This window comes from Rhinolophus sinicus, linkage group LG03 (assembly GCF_036562045.2).
Source record: "Rhinolophus sinicus isolate RSC01 linkage group LG03, ASM3656204v1, whole genome shotgun sequence".
NCBI classification, from domain to species: Eukaryota; Metazoa; Chordata; class Mammalia; order Chiroptera; family Rhinolophidae; genus Rhinolophus; species Rhinolophus sinicus.
The window spans coordinates 96,102,838-96,108,722 of NC_133753.1; positions in this window are offsets into that span (position 1 = coordinate 96,102,838).

Here is a 5,885-nt window from a genome sequence, read left to right on the forward strand (position 1 = left end):
TGGAGATTTCGTGGGATGGTTGGAGGTCGGGCCGGGAGTGGGGATAGGGCGAACTAGGGAGGGCGGAGGTGCTTGGAGCGGGAGTGCGAGGCCTTTGTTCTTAGGGCTAGAACAAGGAAGGACACGTTGGGGCCATGGGAATACTGTAGTAGGGGCTGGAATCCTGCAGAGCAAGTGCCTGGAAATAGCGAATAGAAAGTATTACTATTAATGCAGACCGTCAAGAAATACTCAGAACGTGAAGGCCCATTATTTTTGCAGGAGTCAGCACTTCTGTTTTCAACCTTGTGTATTTAAACCAGTATTTTTCTCCAAGGCATTTTTCAATTTCTCAGTAATTAGCCACAACCAGTGAAAACAGTAATCAATGAAACAGCTATTAACCCTCGCCTTCATTCAGCCAAGTTTTGAGAGCAGATACAATGTTACTTCATTAAAAATCGTGAAGGCTGTTCTTTTAGGATCTGTCCGTTTCCTGGAAAATGAGACCAATGGGTGTGACCTGCTCGGGCAGACACCCTGCCGGCAGCTGAATCACGGGTCTTCATTATGATTTCCTCTAGCCCAGATAAGCTGGGAGGAGAAAGTGACAGCCTAAAAGTAAATTTCTGTTTGAGATTAAATATTTCATTTCTTCTGTGAGCCTTTTCTGGTCTCCTTAGTCGTAGACAGGAAGTAAATGCTTGTTCATGGGAGAGCACATGAAGTTGTTGAGAAGAAAACGGGCCATACCCCACCAGGGATAATGACATTCCAACCTACCCAGAGAAAAAGGAATGGCATGATCGGCCCTTACAAGGCCCCTGAGCTAAGAATGAGCTAAGTACAGGGGAGGACAACAGGGGGAGGGGGGGAATGCTCAGGCCAATGCTGTACTATGTTGTGTTTTAAAGTTCTAAATCGAGATATATTCCCAAAATTGAAATGCACAGCTATTAAACTGATGAGTTGGTGGCAAACTATTGCCCTTCAGTGACAGATGTTGGTCAGCAGTTATAAAATGCTGTCCATGAAACGGGCAGAGACAAATCCAGCATATCCTGCTCACATTAGATGCATAGTGCACATTTGTCACATTGAGTTTAAAGTGCTGTCTTTTGCTGAAAAGCAGCATAGTATAGAAGAAAGCTTAGGTAGATTCCATCATATCTGAGTTCCAATTCCACTCATTAGTCCCTATGATTGTATACTATAATGTGTGAGTCCAGTTCCTTGTAAATAAATTGAAGGTAATTCCTGTTTCACAGGGTCGGGTTTGATCAGATGCTGGATGTGAATGAGTACAGCACTGCCCAAGAGGCATCCTTTCTTTGGGAATTGACTAGTCCTGGAGGGTTGTCCTTGTGACTAGTGCGAGAACGCGTTTCTGAATTCAAGTAATTCTTTTGCCTTTCTCTTGGCCATCCTCCTTAATCTTCGCTCCCTTGACCCAGCAACAAGTAACCCCAGGAGTGTAGGAAACTGGGGAAAGCTGAGGGAGGACACAGATTCTCCTAGAGGCCAGGCTCCTCCTCCAGAGCCTCCTGTGCTCACTGACGTGGCCGGGTTGGCGGTAGCTGCGAGGCTCACTGGATTGGGCTGTCAGTGAGGATATATACTGCTGTGCTCTCTGTTTGGGTTCTGGGCCACAGAACCACAGAATCTGGAGTTTAATGGCTTCACTTGTGAAGGTCATTTGGAGTCCTTGGTGGGGTAGGTGTGTCAGCAACCAACAGTGGACCCAATCTTGCAGCCCAGAGATGAGTTTTGGCCCTGGTTACAGACGTGACCGGTCCATGACCTCTTGGCCTCTGCCAGAAACAGCAGTGTTATTTCTCTCTCAGGACAATCCAGATTTCCAGGGCAGCCCATAGGCCCTCAGTGGCAGGTTTAAAGCAGAAGTGTTTATCACTTTGGACTTTATATGCCCTTTCCAGAGCCAGACCAAGTAGATCTTTAAATTTATTCTGTGCCTTCCTTCAGACTCCCAACATCTCTTCAATCCCACCAGGATGGCACAAGAGTTCCTCCCCGCCCCCCTCCGAAAAATTCTAGAAGGAAGAGGAAGTTGGTTTTTTTGGAGTTAAGGATAAAGAGAGAACAGGCTATCTGTGTGGGAAAGGGAAGCCTTCATGGAGGAGACATGGAGGGTTGGTTAGGATAGAGATGGGTATGGGAAGGCCATTCCGGGGAAAAGGAACAGTGAAGAATGTTTTCTGAATGCACCTGTGTATCTAGGTCCCCCCTCCTGAGGAAATGCCCCATCAGCACTTGGAAGAGGGAAGAAGCTTGAGGAGTCCTTGTTCATTCCAGTGGAAGTACAACCTCAGCCAGGGTCTCTTGTCAGCTGATGGGACCTCCAGCAAGCAGTCTTTCTCTAGCTCAGGACTGCTAGGGCTCCCAAGAAAAGCCTCCCCAGGGTGGGTTAATCCTGCCCACAAAAACCTCCCTTTGAGGCCCTGTGCTTTCTCCTTTTCCCCTACAAGTGTAGCCAGAGTTCAGGCTCCTTAAGATGCAATTGTAAGCAGATCTTATCCCTCAAAAGTCATCAAGATTTGGAAGACCACCGAGAAAGGCACTGGTGAGCAATGGGTCAAGTGCCCCCTTCGCCAGAAGTCCTCTTGCTGCATGCAGTTCACCAGTCTGCTTTTTCCTTGGCACTATGCTTCCAGTCTCCCCCTCTGTGCTCACTGGCTACCAGCTAACCTGACCCACTTATTCCGGAAAGGATGGCTAGGACTAAGGAGACTTTGTCTCTGTCCTAGATAAGATAATGTTGGCGGGCAATGCTTTAACTTAAAGGGTGGCATGTTTGGCCCCATTGCAGGGGGGTTCTGAAATACTTACAGAAAGTCCTATCCTCCAGAGAGAATGTCCCTTCGAATGAATTGAAGCCTACTTTATTCCCACCCTTTCTGGGGGAGGAGAACTCTGAGGGAATTGTGACTCATGAATTCCTTGCCACCACTCCCAAATTGGGCCCAGAAGCTGAGACAGCTTCCAAACCTCCATCTCAGAATCCATCCTGTGAGAAGCTGGTAAGTAACCCAGTAATGACTCAGCACCAGACTCTTTTCTCTCTCTCTCTCGCCCCACTGGCCAGTACCAAAGGCAGAATCAAGCAGAAGGCCCTTCCCCTATGGATGGCCACATCCTCCCCACAAACGAGTCAAGGCCACACCCTGCATGGATGGAAAATTACAGTAAGAGAGAAGAAGAAGGTTAAACTCCCCGGGGTTTTTGAGTTCCCAATCCAGAAATCACAGCCATCTACTCTCCACCTGGAACATATTGTGAGGTAAATAGTTCTTTTCCTGGCCCTGACCCTAGCCCTAACGAAGCATGTCCAGGTCTAAATGCAGTAAGGCTGCTTGAGCCTGGGAGTATATGAAAAGAGGCCACTGGCAACCTCTGCGTGCAGGATGTGTAATAGCCTCGGCCTCTGAAGGAGGATGATCTCTTGCTCAGACCTGGCTTTCACAGGCCCCATCTCCCCACCTCCAAGGTAGCCAGCCAGGCCTGGGTGAGGGAAAGGGGCTTCCCAAATCCCTCTGCAGGCTGTGAGAGAATTCCTCTCCAGAAGCCCTGCAAGTTTCTCTGCAATGGAGGCATTCTTGTCATAGGGTGTTCTTTTTCTTTTTAATAGGGTTTTAATTAGATTTGTTTTACAACCATATATGGGTATATTCTGAATTTTTTCAGATGTGATTGTGTATGGCTCTCAAACATCTCAGATTCAAAGTCCTGTTGCTTTTATATGGGACACTATAAAATGGGATTCAGTAAGTCTTCAGTGTCATGGTAGCTCTGTGACTTTAAGTGAAACAATGCATAACTGGACCAATTTTATCATAAGTTAATTGATATAAAAAAAGACCATTATTCAATGTTCTAACAAAAATTGACACCCATGAGACTAGCTCAGGTATTTGAATATTTCTGGTAATATACACTACCTGTTCATTACTTCTCGTTCCATCATTTACTAGAACTTATGTCATCTGCCACTGATAAAGAAAAATTATAAGAAATGCTTATAATTTCTTAACAGCTGAGAAAAGTCCATTAACATTTTCTGAAAATAGAGCAAAAATGTTGTTATACCATTTGAGTAACCAAGCACCTGGGTTCAGTTGCTGGAACGTCAGTGGGAACAGTTTGAGAACCTCTGGGGAAGTAAAAGAATGGCTCAGAGCTCAGGTCCTAGTTGGGCAGAGCTGGTGAAAACCCAGGATTGCCACTACCCAGCTGTTAGAACCTGGACACGTTATTTAAGGTCCCTAAAGAAAACCTTTAGTTGTCAGAATTAAATGAAAACCTTAGTGAAATCTGAAGAGCTACAGAGCAGAGAACCAGAACAGCTGTTCTGGAATCAGGCTGCCGGTCAGTTGCTGGCAAATCACTATCCTCTGTGCCTGTTTTCTCATCTGCAAAGTGGGACTTTATAGGCCCACTTTATAGGCTCCTTGTGAGAATTACATTAGTTAATACATGCAGAGACCTGACAATGCCAAGCACACAGTAAGCCAAAGTGTTAGCAAATTATTCAAGTGCTCATCGTAATGGCCCCCACCTGCCCAGTAAGGCCTAAAAGACGTTAGCAGTCTCGGACACCACACAGAGAAGCTTCCAGGCTCCTCCCTGACGGGGTCATTTTTGTGAGGCCTTCTGCTAGACCTGAACCCAGAATGGGGCAGAGGGCCTTAGGAGACTTGTAGTCAGAAGTAGTCTTGATCAAGATCAGGTACAGAAGTTAAAGAAACAGCAACTAGGGAGATGGACCTGAAGAATGGCACTTCTAAGTTAAGGCAAGTCAGGAACTACAAAGCCGGTAAGGTACCCAGGCAAAGGTTATCTCCAAAGTAGGGTGAAGGTAATGCAAGAAAATACCTGGTCTAGTACAGGCTAGAAGTAAATCAGGAAGCTGACAGAATGAAAAAACCTACACAGGCATACATGGTTTTATGACGTTTCATGTTACTGCACTTCTCTGGTGTATTTTTTACAAACTCTTAAAGGGAAGACCCTCCACCAGAAAAGATGATGAGCCACCTCTCTGTGAGACTTGCTCTATTGGGGTGGTGTGGAACCAAACCCCCAGTCTCTCCAAGGTCTGCGTGCACTTGAAAAGCCAGGCTTGTTTAAATGCTTTTTAACTTTTGTGCTTTCATTCCTGTTTTCTTCATTAATAGTTCATAAACTATTTCATTACTATTTCAAGGTCAAACCTGTCTCTTACAACTGACTTAAGGTTTTAAGTACATGGAGCACGCCTGGAAGGCTAGCAGAGGTTGGCGATGGGAAGGAATTTCAACAGGGAGATGGATTTCACCGGAACAGTTAGATCTAGAAACAGCTGTCTTCCTTCACCTTGCTCGCCTTGGAGAATGTGGACTTTGTTTTATTATGGGAGGCTGCATTTCCTTAGGATCTCTTTATAGATCTCAAGTTAGAGACCAACCCAACTTCCTGCACCTGCGGGCTCTCCCCGCCACCTCCCTATCCCAAAGGAAAAAAAACAGCTGGGAGGAGGCAGAGAGCAAGGGAGAGTGGGTGGGTTTTGTGCAGAAAGCAGAGCTCCTGATCTGACCCAGTTTCTAGAGGGAGGAAATCTGAAGTGCTTTGGCTCAGTGATCCTTTTCAATCTGGAGGAACATAGTTAATCAGTGGTATTCTATACCCTTCTCAGTTTGTGTCATCTGCGTACCTGTTCAGTTTCCCTTCCTTACCTAATCCGTTGATAAAAATGCTGACAGAGCTGTAGTACACTCACTCAATGGACTTAGCTTTCAGTCCACCCAACAAACAGTTCCAACCCTCATGAGAGTCCTCTCCTCACCCCCACCCCAGGCGGAGGCTCGGGCAGGTGCTTGGCCAAAGCCAGTCAGACCAGTGATCATATCCAG